The sequence below is a fragment of the Ixodes scapularis genome, unplaced genomic scaffold, assembly GCF_016920785.2.
Source record: "Ixodes scapularis isolate PalLabHiFi unplaced genomic scaffold, ASM1692078v2 PGA_scaffold1__304_contigs__length_218370807, whole genome shotgun sequence".
NCBI lineage: Eukaryota > Metazoa > Arthropoda > Arachnida > Ixodida > Ixodidae > Ixodes > Ixodes scapularis.
This window is the reverse complement of record NW_024609846.1, coordinates 32,827,098-32,843,661: the sequence shown is the minus strand read 5'-3', so window position 1 is coordinate 32,843,661 and position 16,564 is coordinate 32,827,098. Positions and strand designations below refer to the sequence as shown.

Below are 16,564 nucleotides of genomic sequence, written 5' to 3'. Positions count from 1 at the left end.
GCAGTTCCCTGACCGCATGTTAACCATCTGCGCCCAGCATCACTACAACCTCGAGAAGTCATCGTTCGCCACAGATACCACCTCGTGGCGGAAGAAGTCAGGAAGAGGGCGCCACTAACAAAGACAAGTGCCATAAAGGAGGCCAGCGCACCGGACCAGCCTTCAGTTCGGCAGCAGTGCGTGTCGGACACGTATCTAATCGCCTCTGCTCTCGCCGTTCCCTAACCGCACGTGAACCATCTGCGCCCAGCATCACCACAACATCGACAAGTCATCGTTCGCCACAGATACCACCTCATGGCGGAAGAAGTCAGGAAGAGGGCGCCACTGACAAAGACAAGTGCCATAAAGGAGGCCAGCGCACCGGACTGGCCTTCAGTGCGGCAGCAGTGCGCATCGCACACATATCTAATCGCCTGTGCTCTCGCAGTCCCCTGACCACACGTGATCCATCTGCGCCCAGCACCACCACAACCTCGACAAGTCATCGTTCGCCACAGATACCACCTCGTGGCGGAAGGAGTCGGGAAGAGGGCGCCACTGACAAAGACAAGTGCCATAAAGGAGGAGAGGGCACCGGACCGGCTTTCAGTTCGGCAGCAGTGCGCATCGCACACGTATCCAATCGCCGCTGCTCTCGCAGTTCCCTTACCGCATGTTAACCACCTGCGCCCAGCATCACTACAACCTCGAGAAGTCATCGTTCGCCACAGATACCACCTCGTGGCGGAAGAAGTCAGGAAGAGGGCGCCACTAACAAAGACAAGTGCCATAAAGGAGGCCAGCGCACCGGACCAGCCTTCAGTTCGGCAGCAGTGCGTGTCGGACACGTATCTAATCGCCTCTGCTCTCGCCGTTCCCTAACCGCACGTGAACCATCTGCGCCCAGCATCACCACAACATCGACAAGTCATCGTTCGCCACAGATACTACCTCGTGGCGGAAGGAGTCGGGAAGATGGCGCCACTAACAAAGACAAGTGCCGTAAAGGAGGCCAGCGCACCGGACCAGCCTTCAGTTTGGCAGCAGTGCGTGTCGGACACGTATCTAATCGCCGCTGCTCTCGCAGTTCCCTGACCGCATGTTAACCATCTGCGCCCAGCATCACTACAACCTCGACAAGTCATCGTTCGCCACAGATACCACCTCGTGGCGGAAGAAGTCAGGAAGAGGGCGCCACTAACAAAGACAAGCGCCATATAGGAGGCCAGTGCACCGGACCAGCCTTCAGTTCGGCAGCAGTGCGTGTCGGACACGTATCTAATCGCCGCTGCTCTCGCATTTCCCCGACCGCATGTTAACCATCTGCGCCCAGCATCACTACAACCTCGACAAGTCATCGTTCGCCACAGATACCACCTCATGGCGGAAGAAGTCAGGAAGAGGGCGCCACTAACAAAGACAAGTGCCATAAAGGAGGCCAGCGCACCGGACCGGCCTTCAGTGCGGCAGCAGTGCACATCGCACACATATCTAATCGCCTCTGCTCTGGCAGTCCCCTAACCGCATGTTAACCATCTGCGCCCAGCATCACCACAACCTCGAGAAGTCATCGTTCGCCACAGATACCACCTCGTGGCGGAAGAAGTCAGGAAGAGGGCGCCACTAACAAAGACAAGTGCCATAAAGGAGGCCAGCGCACCGGACCAGCCTTCAGTTCGGCAGCAGTGCGTGTCGGACACGTATCTAATCGCCTCTGCTCTCGCCGTTCCCTAACCGCACGTGAACCATCTGCGCCCAGCATCACCACAACATCGACAAGTCATCGTTCGCCACAGATACTACCTCGTGGCGGAAGGAGTCGGGAAGATGGCGCCACTAACAAAGACAAGTGCCGTAAAGGAGGCCAGCGCACCGGACCAGCCTTCAGTTTGGCAGCAGTGCGTGTCGGACACGTATCTAATCGCCGCTGCTCTCGCAGTTCCCTGACCGCATGTTAACCATCTGCGCCCAGCATCACTACAACCTCGACAAGTCATCGTTCGCCACAGATACCACCTCGTGGCGGAAGAAGTCAGGAAGAGGGCGCCACTAACAAAGACAAGCGCCATATAGGAGGCCAGTGCACCGGACCAGCCTTCAGTTCGGCAGCAGTGCGTGTCGGACACGTATCTAATCGCCGCTGCTCTCGCATTTCCCCGACCGCATGTTAACCATCTGCGCCCAGCATCACTACAACCTCGACAAGTCATCGTTCGCCACAGATACCACCTCATGGCGGAAGAAGTCAGGAAGAGGGCGCCACTAACAAAGACAAGTGCCATAAAGGAGGCCAGCGCACCGGACCGGCCTTCAGTGCGGCAGCAGTGCACATCGCACACATATCTAATCGCCTCTGCTCTGGCAGTCCCCTAACCGCATGTTAACCATCTGCGCCCAGCATCACCACAACATCGACAAGTCATCGATCGCCACAGATACCACCTCGTGGCGGAAGAAGTCAGGAAGAGGGCGCCACTAACAAAGACAAGTGCCATAAAAGAGGCCAGCGCACCGGACCGGCCTTCAGTGCGGCAGCAGTGCGCATCGCACACACATCTAATCGCCTCTGCTCTCGCAGTCCCCTAACCGCACGTGAACCATCTGCGCCCAGCATCACCACAACATCGACAAGTCATCGTTCGCCACAGATACCACCTCGTGGCGGAAGGAGTCGGGAAGAGGGCGCCACTGACAAAGACAAGTGCCATAAAGGAGGCCAGCGCACCTTTATGTGTAAGTTTGAGAGAAAAATCTTCTAATGTTCTTTAATTAATACCACTGTGTTTTGGCTGATATTAATGTGATGTATTGTATACTTGTTTTTTTGCAGTCCACAACGGGATCACATCTTTGTTCCTGGTCGTTTTTGATGATCAGTGTCTTTTTGGGGCCAAGCTCCTTTGGGTCTAGCCTTGTCCGGCGTCCGTGCGCACATCGATTTCCATCCCATCTGTCTTCTTAAAAAAATAAAAAATGTTTGCGCAGTCAACAGGATTCGAACATGTGCGGGGAGACCCCAAAAGATTTCAAGTCCATCGCCTTAACCACCCGGCCATGACTGCGGGACGAGTAGGGGGCTCTGAGATGTAATAGTAACTCAAGAGCTGGGGATGTCATGGATGAAACGTTGCATGTAGCCGCTCAACGTCTATACAGGAGAGGGCGCTGCGGTCAAATGCGTATATAATCGCGTTAAACTTTGCATGCATTGGCTCAACGTTTTTAGACGAGAGGGCGCTGCGGTCAAATGCTCAAATGCGTATATGATCACGTTCCAGACCACACATTGTCTTTTTGACATGAATGAAAATGAATGAAAAGCTCGGCATGCTGCGGCTCAGCCTTTACGCAGACAGCAAGCTGCCCCGGAGAGGATAAAAAAGTCAGTACCGTCAGCACTAGCTATGAACAAAATCAATATCATCAGCACCACCAGAGCTTCGCCCCAATCAACATCATTCACCACGTGGAGATGCGGTCATTTTTTTTTCATGGTATATGAAACTCTAATTTTGATTATATATTTTTAGAATGCTGCGAAAATGTTTCGGTCAATTTTTTACTAGCAGGTCGGTGTGGTAATGGGCGTATTTTGTTTTGTGATGTATTTTCCACTGTGTTTTTGTACGCACTGCTGAACTGTACGGGGGGGGGGGGGGGGGTAGAGGCCCTGTCAGGCACCAAGCCTTTATCTCTGCCCTCCACGCGGATCTTTCCGCGAAACAAAATAAAGAAAAAAAAAAGTAGAGATATGCTGAGTAATCCAAGCTGATACCGGGGCGTCCCAAATGATGATATACAAAGATGTATGCGTACCACAGCCCTATGCAGCCGGGAAGCCGGAAAGCGATGACTGCCAGTAACATAATGGGGACACAACTCCCGGAATAAGCGCGTCTGTGCAGTTCTCTCGGTGACATCGGTCTATCGCCGCCTCTATTAAAAGGGTGAACTCATTTATTTATAAAAACCGTTTCAATCAATTTATAAGCGACTCATTTTCCCCTTGTTTTTCACCTTTCCTTTTAGTATTTGGACAGCGTATGCGGAGCCCTCACCAACTCTTCTGGAGGAAATGACGAAGTACCATTGAAGGCAAGCACAACTGGACATTACAGGGGGCTGTGAACCAATATTGGGTTGGAACGTTTCTCAATTTACACCTACTTACTGGCACTAATGGGACCCAAGAATACTCGAACGCAATGCCACTGACCAAGGAGCGTCTTCATCGCATGGAATCCAAGGATAAATGCGGATCTTTTCTTTTAGTCTCTCCTTCGACAAACTTGATGACTGAGCTATAGGAACAATGCCAAGAGTGCGATCCCCAGGAGTGCGTCATCAAGCTTTGCGTTTGCGGCTGTGACGATATTTAAATTCTGCTCTCACAGTGGGCACGAAGACTGGGTAGGCATTCGATTTTGGCTGGTGACAGTTAATGCCTCGACATGCATTCGGGTACTGGCTCGTTCACAATCGCTGAGATGACGGGAATATATCCCAACCTTAACAAGAATTGGCAATCAGCGCGCGACCTGCGCTCTTTCAACCCCAGGGCGTGACTCTGTTAAAAGCATTGGTGGCATATAATCGGCTCCAGATCACGTGGCCACTTTTTCTAGCTGCCCATTCGTTTTTTTCCGACTTTTTCCGTGACTGCCATTGCGTAAAGAAAGAAAGCAACGTGTGTTTCATAGGTCATAAATGTGAAGGAATGTTTCTAAGCTGTCTTATCGAAAGTAGAAAAATTGTTGCATCGCACCTTTAAGTTACGCAAATTTTAATGACATAACCCATGTATTTGCACGAAATAGTTGCAGAGATTGTCTCACCCAGGCCTGGGCAGTACAGTGATACAAGCGTATTGCGATAGTGTCTCTGAGATACTTTCTACAGCCTGCATCTCTGTATCGACATACGTTTGAAAAATGTGTTTGTATTTAAGTCATGAAATACATTTGCGATGTATCGCTATCGCGATGCTCTGCCAGGCTTAGGTCTCTCGTTAGAGATGAACGGTTATTTGGCAGAATAACAGGATGAGCTCCCCCGACAAAGTCCTCTGCCCTTTCCGCTTTAGCAAAGCGAATGCTGTAAAAAAGGCGAGGGGAGCAAAGAAAATCATGTGTCATATACATAGAGAACTTTAGGAGGGGCTTATCTTCCTGCACGATACCTGTTCACGTCCCGCACAGACTTCGTTCAGCCCTAAGCTGAGACTGCATTGGAAGCTACACACTAAAAAGAGGTATATTCAACCACCCCTTGTCACATATGCGACACCCTAAAACTTCAGTTGAACGTACAGCGCATTGACGTTAAACCGACGCTAACGAATTTCACGAGCAGCTTGATAGCCGAGTTGTACGACTTATTAAAATAGCTAATGTAAGTGTGACTGACTGCAAAAAAAGTTACCGGGGTTTCCTTGGCTCTACTGCAAAACCTCAGTATTTTTTTTTCTGCAGACTTTGATACGTACTTTAGCTGTTTAATATGTTATATCGCAGTCAGATCGACGTCAGTGCGTTTTATGTCCAACTTAAGTTTTAGGGTGTCGTATATGTAACAAGGGGTGTAATTACTACACACTTTTTTTACTGTGTACGAGCGCGTTGAACGAATCTTACGCCAATTTTTCCCCACGTGAACACGCTCTCGCCCACATCCTCGCGCGGAGAGCTCGGTCAGGTGATGTTTCGTCTGGCGAGGGCGTAGCTTCCACCGCAGTCTCAGGTTAGGGTCGAGAGTATAGGTCTGGCTTTGTTGTCCAATTTCCCTTTCCTTGGAGACAGAGACGCACCTCGGACGACAGTTTGACGCGCTCTCACGGAAAAAAAAACCTCAATTTGTATAGACGCTTTGGTAAAGCATGGCAAGCAGTCAATTGTCTCCAGTAATTCATTGAAATAAAAAATTATGTTTGTTTTTTGTTCTTTACCGGCATTCGGTATTGTAGCTGTGATAGATAGAGAGTCTAAGGTAGGGTCGGTGCATAAACTGACGTAACAAATTTAGCGGGGAAATTTTTCCCCTAAATTTAGCGGGTAAATTTTTTTCCGGTAGATTTAGCGGGGAAATTTTTTCGCTAAACTTAGCGGGGAAATTTTTTCCGCCAAATTTAGCAGGGAACTTTTCCCCCTAGGGTTAGCGGGGAAATTTTTTCCGCTAGATTTAGCGGGGAAATATTTTCTGCTAGATTTAGCGGGGAAATTTGTCCGCTAGAATTAGCGGGGGAATTTTTTCCGCTAAATATAGTGGGGAAATTGTTCCGCTAGATTTAGCGGAGAAATTTTCCCGCTAGAATTAGCGGGGAAACTCTTTCTGCTAGATTTAGCGGGTAAAATTTTCCTCTACATTTAGTGGGGAAATTTACCCATAATGCACCGCGGGAATTTCAAATACAAAAAAAAATCCTATGCTTTTAAAATGAGCAGTTTTTTCATTTTTTTATTGTACTTGAAGTAGAGAGTTGAAATTTAATATGTCAATGGGACTGCTAAAATAAGTGTTCAAGGAATGTTGTGCAAATGGGACTAGTAAATTACGTACTCGAGTAAGTTTCAGCTTGATACGTTGAGCCGCCTATTTTTTAGTGTCACAAATTAAAGCTAAAAGCCACAATTAATGGCCCGTTAAAAATCAGCGACTGAGCGTATCAAGTTGAAGCTTGCCTCGAACACGTATTTTACTTGTTCCATTTACCCAATAAAATTCAAGTATCTACTCTTAGTAAAGAAAAAATTACACAGCTCACCTTTTTGAGGCATTTTTGTATTTAATTTTTTCTAATTTTTTTTGTACTGGGAATGAAGACTTAAACATTTAATGCGCAAATTCTACCAGTAAAGACAAATTCGTGGTAAGGTTCTACTTGATACGTCGGGTTCCTGGTTTTTGCAAACGAGTTTAGGGTCGAAATTTATTTTGAAACACACTGCACAGCAACTGTAGGTTCTACTTGTTTTTTTTGTATTATTTATTGTACTCTATCTTTGCCGTACATGAAACCCGTGATGACCGTGTACTAACGTTGGCTCGTGTGGGTCAACGCATTTGAACACGAAGAGGCGATGTGCAGTGTAAACATTTGGGAGGGCCGTGGGGAGTGGGGGCGGATTTCTGACTCTTAAAATCATGGAAGTCATCAAAACGTGAAAGTTGAGTAATCCCGCTCAAATCTCCTAGCTCAGCTTGAGCTGTACTTTCATTTTAATAACATTTAATTTTGTATTCGCGAATTTCATTCCATAGGTTCAAAAAAACAACAAAAAAAACAACAACAAAAACACAGAGAACTACAAAAGATGGATAGCCGCCCCTCAACGAGGAAGTTGTAGCTTCAGTCGAAGCAGCGCTCTGACTCCGATCGGCTCTTGTAGAAGCGATGTACTTCGTCATCTTTAAGGGCTGGGAGTTGGGAAATGTCGTTTAGCCAACATATGATAGGGAAAACGCTACCTGCAGCCATACAGAGGAGACGAGGAAGCGCAAGAACGCAACAGTGTAAACAACGGAACCGGCCGCAACGGAGCCCGTCTCCATGGCGTAAGGCCCCCCAATGTTGTCGCGCTCGTTCAGCGAATTTTTTTTAAAGGGTCCATATCCAAAGCGTTCTTGTCAGACAAACGTATGAAGTCTCACTCCTTCAGATATTCACGTGTTATACCTGCGTCACAGAACACAAAGTCCGAAATCGTCGGCAAGCAGGGGCACATCACGGGTACTGCGCACCGAACAAACTCGCTTCCACCAGCTCTGGGTGCTGCCATCTTACCGGTGACCTTACGGCTTTTGCATGGTCACGTGACGAGTAGCCATTTTTGCGCATAACATGGCGGTCCCCTGGGATTGGTGGTCACTTTCAAATTTTCAATTTTCGTGTATCACTCCAAGCCCCGCTGCCTCGTTGGGGGAGAATGACGGGTAGGTAGATAAAGACACCTGACTGTTTTGTTTTTTTTCTTTTTTTATATCGGGTGACGTTTTGCGTTACCGGCTGTGTAGTTCCCGACTGCTTGAAAAACAAAACGTGACGAGTGCTGAGCATCTAATTGCTGCAGCCAACAAAAATGTGGCATCACCCGACAGGAAGGCCGAGGAAAAATGAACAAAACAAGGCTCGCCGCCGTAGCAGACCACGCCCTGTGTTTGTTGAGCTGTCGATGACTCCGTGGGGAACGCCGAAGCTAAATACCGACGGTCCGTTTTCGCTAACGCCCTTCGGAATAAACAAATCACCCTATTTTCCGAAAGAAAGTCCGAAAAGGCTGTAGTTTTTTGTAAAATTAATTGCGTCCGTATACAGTAGACGCGGTACGTAGTGCCGAAAAAGACTGTACCAAGCAAAAAAAAAAAAACAAAAAAAAACGATGACATTCCGATAGATACGACCGCTGTATCAATGGCTGGAGAGCTTCATATTGCTTCTTGGGTCTTAAATTCTGGAGTGTTTGCATTCCCACAGAACACATGGGGGTGCCAATCGCTTACGATCTGCGCAGGAAGCTTGGCGAATGGCTAGACTCATAATATGTAGAAACAAACAGAAAAAAAAAACTGCTCTGTGGCACTGAGCATGGCTTTTCAACGTGCTCCGTTGCAAGAGAGCGTGTCGTTGTTTGAGGTCTCACGTTTATGGTATCAGCGCGGCATTGGTCGAGCTCGCTCAATAGATTGCAGCAATTGGCTGCCCCTAGTGGTTCTGCGGGAGAGCAGATGCTCCAGAATTCTTAGTGTAGCTTTGTGCTTTCTTATTCATTTATGTATGTTTACGCGTCTCGAGCACAAAATTGTAATTTAAACATTGTTACGTTTGAAACATTTTGTCGATTTGTCCTTGGTGTTCTCTTCCTGCCTGTCACCTTTCCTCCTCGCCGATGAAACGCGGAAGGTGTAAATGGCAAACAAATGTTTGATTTAGTTATCTGCGGCGAGAAGTTTTGGTGCCGTCAACAATCAAGGGGTGCATCCAGGATCCCCTAATGGCCAGAACGAATTAATGCGCGTTTTTGTTTTCAATTTCAGAGCGGTTTATGTTTCCTTACGTGCAGCTTTAGTACAATTTTCAGATAGCAAGAAAACGCTAAAAAGAGTGCTCCTAATATTGCTGTTTTTAGAGTGCTCAGTCTCCATTTATGGTCTTGTTGAACGAAGAAACTTCATAAAGTATTTGTAGTCATAATTTTGTAATTTTATTGTTGTAATGTTCCTTTTTTGTTTTGTTTTTTTCTGTTCGCGAACAGTCATCGGAACTGTATAAACTTGCTCAGAGTATAACTATGATCTGTCAAAACATCCAATCACTAAGACGGGAAGTCGACGCCACTTTTTTGAAGGCAAGTATTCTTGCCCTTATATATTTCTTCATGAGTATATTCGGTGACAAATGTTATTCGTATAGCGACTACAATTTAAAAAAAAAAGTTTTAAGCTAATAAGTTTTAAAAAATCATGCCTTAGCAGATGCAACCAAACTTACGCAAAATTTCTTTAAGCTCTTACAAATAATTCGGAATTAAAAACAGCGCAAAAGACGAAGGACCCGACGAAGAAGTAACACGGACACAGCGCTGACATACAACTGAGGTTATTGACCGCAAAATTACTTCTTTCGTCTGGTCCCTCGTCTTTTGCGCTTTTTTTAATCCCGAATCATGTCGTACCAACTCGCCCAAGCCTCAACTTTAGCATCTTAGAAATGACGCCGAAATACATAACACAGCCACCAGCTCACTTGCATCAACTTATTTCAGTCGCTTCACAGAAATGATGTTGAGATGATGGCAAGAATCTTTGAAATGCAAACCACAAAAATTCGTTTTGGACAGCTGCACGTCCCTGTGGAGTATCTACATGTAGGGAGAAAAGTCTAAACGCGGGACACACGTCACTGAGGGGCTTGCAAGTTATTGAAGAAGCAGTTCTATGCGTATCCCAATAAACACGGCATTGCAGTGTAAACAATCCATAAAAAGGTCCTGTGGCCAGGTGACTTGCAATCGCAGAATGGTACTAACACCGCAACTACTGGACAACCACGGAGCGCCAACGACTGAGCTCCTGAACATATAACTAATAAGCCACAGGTGCGTTTCTTCACTAGCAGTAGCTCTATCATCAGTGACAGGTCAAGAGTTCAGGGGGAGGTCCTCCCCCACTTCCCACTCGATCAGATCGAATGCTGGAGAGGGGTCAACCTCCTCTCCACCGTTCGCTTTCCTAGTGGAGAGAGGGTGGAAGAGCTTCTCCTGAGCTGTTAATTTATCCTCTACTATATGTCACTACGGCATCTGCAACTCCGCACTGTCTTCCTTTTTTGGTGAACATACATACTTTATTTGATATCAGAAAACATCCCTGTACGTTGGAACACCTGATCGTGATGCACGATTGGTTTCGCGCCTAATGACTTTTTTCGTGGCATTGGACTAGCAGTTCTCGATATAAATGACACAAAGGGTACACCTTATTGACGCGTAGCCTTGTGCAGACGGCGCAGATGAGAGCACCTGCTTGCACAGTAAACGCCGCCACGCATTTCAGCGACGCTTCGGGGCCCTGCGATTCTCATACATTTTAAGGAACTCTCCACTCAGTGCAGCAGAATGTTGTTTTCGATCCAGTTATATATATATATATTATTGTTGGCGTTTGCAGTACGCGCTGACAACTGCAACATCGATAAACGAGACGGTAAGTGGTCTCCGTGCTCCAGAACATTCGAGAATTAGCAGACAAGCAAATACTGAGCAAATGCCGAAACAGGCAACTGTAGATTATCTCCGAAATTTGAACACCGTAAAGAGCTATCGTTATAAAATGTAACAAATAATTGTAAGGTAGTTTTGTTATGCAGTTTTATGACTGCATATAAAGTGGACTCGCCCCTGGAATCTCCCGCGCTTCCCTTTTCCCACAGGCCCCTTCGAGCTTTCGCGCTAACAATACTCTCCCCCTAGATCTTGCATAAAACCAACCTTCTGCGCAATGTGGGCTTCCGTCCTAAAGAAGACAGTGCCACTGTCGAAACGTCAACGGACGTCAGGCCCCTTTCTTACTTTTTTTTTTAATTTTTCATTTCATTTTTTTATTATACGAAATATTTTTGTAAGTTTTTGTATTTAAATTTAACATTTATTCCGTCATTTTTTTTATTTTTCCCCCGCGTAACTAGCATTTTTGTGTCTAGCCATGATTATTTTTTTAAACTGATATAACTTTTTTACGGCACTTCACTCTTTTTTCTTGTGTGACCTTTTTCGTCATTAAATTACTTTTTTTTAATTTTTATCATCATGCGGCTGCTGTGTCTGCGCACCCTACATTTAGATTTGCCGATTTATCAACGTGATCATTTGTAAAACTTCAGAACTTTATACATATATATATACAGGGTGCGGCCGTAAAAACTTTCACATTTGGCACGCCTAGCAGAAAACGAATTTCAAACGTACATACCTGAAATTGGGCACACGAACGTCGTTCATTCCAAAGTTTTTTGCCTATTGTTTTCAGACGTCAACTCTGGTGTTGCGAATTATTAGAAAGATAGCAAAAATGGCAGACGTGCATTTCCTATGGCCTATACCCGCCCGTTCGCCGTCTGCTATCTAATTCGCGACGCCACTCCCAGATTGCGCACTGAACGCAAAAACGCGGGAAACGCCGCACGAAAGGCTGGTGTCTGGCGAGATAATCGCGATAAAAAGTGATTTTACCGAAATATGTGAACGATTATTCCCTTTAACTTGAAATTTAGAAACTGGCGGACGCATTCGTTTAATAAAAATATGTTCTAAAGCAGACGAACGTGTGTCTTCCTTTGTCGTCTGCTTATCTGTTGAAGGGCTCGTTCCCGATGAAAGCTCAACTTTGGAATCAAGAGTGCCGCTGCTGAGGCATCTTGGTTGTTCCTATTTATTGTTTTTGTTGCACTATCTTCTGCAGTTATTATCAAAATATTTTGATAATAACGGCAGCGATGCCGCAAAGCTCGGCAAGTGAGTGTGCCCAGGCAGTCAAGTGGTACGTGGAGCAGAACTCGGTGGGCCACAACAACACGAAAACTTCGCACTGCATTTCATAAACGCCCGCCTTCACGCCCGACTGTTTTGAATTGGGCGAATCGTTTTGTGAGTGGAGAAGACTTTAAAAAGAAGAATCCAGTCAGTAAACGTGAGAGCCTGCTGAAAAATGAGGAGCTCATTGAAGCAGTGCTTGCTGTCTTCGAGAGCGACCCGCAATTGTCAACAAGACGAGCAGCTGTAAATTAAATTATCTCGTCGCCTCATGGTGTCTTCTTGCTTGCATGACGAACTGTCAGAACTTGAATTGAAACAGGTAATTTCAACAATCGTTCATATATTTTGTTCAAATCACTTTTTATCGCGATTATCTCGCCCGACACCAGCCTTTCGTGCGGCGTTTCCCGCGATGGATGGATGGATGGATGAATACGGCTGAGCCCTTTTAATCGGGCGGTAGCTTACTCCACCTAGCCGTTTTGTTTTACCATTTAAGCTTAGAATATCTAAATGTGAAATCTATATTCACTACGCAGTGCAAAGAAAGTGAGGCTATGAAACCCCCTTGCCATCAGTGAATAAGAAAATACCTAGTTTTCTCTCGATTTCTGCCACCATTCACTTAATCTTTGCTTGGTAATCTCTACAGTCTTGAAATCCACTCTCCCTTCGCTGTCTCTAAAACTCAATGACTTTATTAAATCTATGTTGTCTTCGGTAGGCATAGGGTGAGGCCCTTTACAGTAGAGTATCAAGTGCTCAGCCGTCTCGTCCTCCTCTCCATAAGCAGTGCACACTGTATCTATTTCCTCGTACTTCACTCTGCATGTTCTGGTTCGCAGAACACCCGTCCTCGCCTCAAACAACAATGAGCTTCCCCTAGAATTGTCATAAATGCTTTCTTTGGCAATAACTGTTTTGTTTAATCTATAGCTTTCCAGAGCCGTCTTTGTCTGCATTCCCTCTAGCCACCGATCTCTTTCTGTGGCCTTAACTTTCTTCTTAACTGAGACTTGCTCTTACGTATCTTCGCTATAGCCCAAAAACTTTCCTCTTAATTTCCTAGTGCGCTGTCTCCACTTTGTGTCTACACTCCTCACGTATAAATAGCTGAAAACCTTTCGTGCCCATTGCTCCCCATCCATTTGCCTCAACCTATCCTCAAATTCCATCTTGCTCACCGCTTCCCTGCTTTCAAATGACGCCCATCCTATGTCTCCGTGTACTCCCTGGTTTGGCGTTTTACAATGTGCCCCCAAAGCCAGTCTACCTACTCCGCGCTGTTTTATTTCTAGTCTCGTATGCACTTCGGATTTCATGCATAGCACTGCGTTTCCAAAAGTCAAGCCACGCACCATGACCCCTTTCCAAATCTCTCTCACCACCTCATACCTGTTGTAATTCCAAAGTGCTCTATTCTTCATTACAGCTGCATTTCTGTTGCCCTTACCTAATATACTTTTCATGCTCACTGAAATATTCTGCACCATCACATATCCATACTCCTAGATACTTGTATTTACTAGCTCTCTCAACTGTAATATTCTGTATCTTCAGCCTCTCTACTTCATCCTCGTTAAAAATCATGACTGCTGATTTTTCGATACTGAATTCTAAACCTAATTCCTCTCCTTCCCTACCCCAGATGCTCATTAATTCCTACAACTCTGTCCTGCTGTTAGCCATTAGTACGATATCATCCGCATACATCAATCCCAGTAAGGATTACTGAATTTTTCGGTCTAGCTTACTTAAGAAAGGTTGAATCCAAGCCCAATCTTCTCTAGTCTCTCCTCCAATCCTCTCAGATACAACATGAACAGCAAAGGCGATAACGGGCACCCCTGCCTAAGGCCTCGTCGTATCTCTATTTGCCCTGTCGCCTTTCCTTCCCATGTTATAATCACCCTGTGTTCTTTGTGAACGCGTTTTTGCGTTCAGTGCGCCACCTGGGAGCGGCGTCGCGAACCAGATAGCAGACGGCGAACGGGCGGGTATAGGCCATAGGAAATGCACGTCTGCCATTTTTGTTATCTTTCTAATAATTCGCGACTCCAGAGTTGGCGTCTGAAAAAAATGGGCAAAAAACTTCGAAATAAACGACGTTCGTGTGCCCAATTTCAGGTATGGATGTTTAAAATTCGACTTTTGCTAGGCGTGCCAAATGTGAAAGTTTTTACGGCCGCACACTGTTTATATATATATATATATATATATATATATATATATATATATATATATATATATATATATATATTGTCAGGGGTGGTGACCAAAAAAACAGGAAATAAACAGAAAGAAATAAACGTTTAATGTGGCGAACTTGTGCCAAAAATAAACGAGTACAAAAGATAATAATAGAGCGTCGCGGGCGTCGAAGTCGGCGTAGCAGCAGAGTCGAACGCTGGTGCGAAACTGACTCCGTTCGCCTTGCGGAATCCCTTATGTACCCTCGTGGGTTTCTGGATCGTTCGGCGTAGAAGTTTCGGCGCGTAGAACATTTTGACCTCGAACAAGCAACATGGTTCTCGAATTTACCAGAACATTACTTTACAGAGTCAACAAAAATGCGCCTCCGCGGCCAGGAATCGAACCCTGGCTTTCAGCGTGGAAAGCACGCGCGATAACCGTTAAGGCCACGCGCGCGCTGCCTACTTGGCCAGCTGCGCGCGCGGCATTACTCCCCCCTTTAAAAAAGTGCATCGTCCCGATGCAACCCAAAAACAAAATGAAGCAAATAAAACAGAACGGTAAACTAAAGAGTCACATAAGGTCCACAGTCCTATCGAGCGTAGTACGGCTTCAGTCGCACGACGTGGACGACTTCCGGTCGTGGAGGGCGGCGTGACGAAGTCCTTGTTCCGTCGGGCATCACCTCGTAGTTCAGATCCCCGAGTCGACGAAGCACTTTGTAGGGTCCAAAGTATCGTTTCAGCAATTTCTCACTGAGGCCGCGGCGACGGATGGGCGTCCATACCCACACCCTATCTCCGGGCTGGAAGTGGACGTCCCTGCGACGAAGGTTGTAGCGGCCGGCGTCGACGCGTTGCTGGTCCTGAATCAGGAGTCGGGCGAGCTGGCGAACTTCTTCGGCGCGTTGAGCAACCGCCTGGGCGTCGTCGCTCTCGTTGCCAGATGGCTCATGGGGCAGCATGGCGTCCAGCATGGTCGTTACCTTCCGACCATGTACCAGCTGGAAAGGGGTGAATCCAGTGGTCTCTTGAACCGCCGTATTGTAAGCGAACGTGACGTAGGGCAGCACCTCGTCCCACGTCTTGTGCTCTACGTCGACGTACATAGAGATCATATCGGCGATTGTCTTGTTGAGTCGCTCCGTCAGCCCGTTGGTCTGCGGGTGGTTCGCAGTTGTACGACGATGGCTGGTGTGACTGAGTCGGAGGATTTCTTGGGTCAGTTGTGCCATGAACGATGATCCGCGATCTGTAATCAGAACTTCTGGAGCGCCGTGCCGGAGGACGATGGACTCAATGAAAAACTTGGCAACTTCCACAGCAGTCCCCGAAGGAAGAGCTTTCGTTTCGGCGTACCGCGTGAGATAATCTGTGGCGACGATGATCCAGCGGTTCCCCGACGTCGAAGGCGGAAAAGGACCAAGTAGATCCATTCCGATCTGCTGGAAGGGTGCAGTTGGAGGAGAAATAGGCTGCAGAAGTCCGGCCGGCCTCGTCGGAGGTTTCTTGCGTCGCTGGCAGTCGTGGCATGATCGTGTGTACAGGTGGACGGTCTTGGGGAGCTTGGGCCAGTAATACTTTTCACGAATACGGGCCAGTGTCCGACTGTATCCAAGGTGTCCGGACGTCGGATCGTCGTGACATGCTTGAAAGATCTCCCCTTGAAGGTCGGTTGGGATTACCAGCAGCCACGGCGAGTTGTTGTCCCCGAAGTTCTCTTTGTAGAGTACACCTTGTCGAATGGCGAAGGTCGGCACGGCTCGTGAGAAAACACGGGGTACGGTACCGCCGCGCCCTTCCAGGTGCTCGATTAAGGCTCGCAGCTCCGGATCGTCTCGTTGACGTCGTGCCATGTCATCGGTGTTCAGTGCCCCTAGAAAGCACTCGTCATCATCGTCGTCGTTGCTGCCGGAAGGTGTTTCGACAGGGGCCCTGGACAGGCAGTCAGCGTCGCTGTGCTTGCGTCCTGACTTGTAAACCACAGTCATGTTGAACTCTTGTAGCCGGAGGCTCCATCGAGCGAGGCGTCCTGACGGGTCCTTGAGGTTCGCAAGCCAGCAGAGCGAGTGGTGGTCCGTGACTACGCGGAACGGGCTTCCGTACAAGTACGGACGAAATTTCGTGATTGCCCAGACGACCGCAAGGCATTCTTTCTCAGTCGTGGAGTAATTTCTCTCTGCCTTGGACAGTGTCCGACTTGCGTAGGCGATGACTCGTTCGGTGCCTTGTTGTACGTGAACTAGTACCGCGCCAAGTCCTGCGTTACTTGCGTCAGTGTGAATCTCGGTGTCTGCATCCTGATCGAAATGTCCAAGAACCGGAGGCGTCTGGAGTCGTCGCTTCAGCTCGTCGAATGCCTGC

At 47.2% G+C, this 16,564-nt stretch overlaps 1 non-coding gene across 1 annotated transcript; it reads right to left on the bottom strand.

The window, feature by feature from the left end:
- Positions 1–2,962: 2,962 nt before the first annotated feature.
- On the bottom strand, positions 2,963–3,044 carry Trnas-uga. Its single transcript has one exon. It is a non-coding gene; the product is annotated as a tRNA-Ser (tRNA).
- Between the last annotated feature and the right edge of the window lie 13,520 nt (positions 3,045–16,564).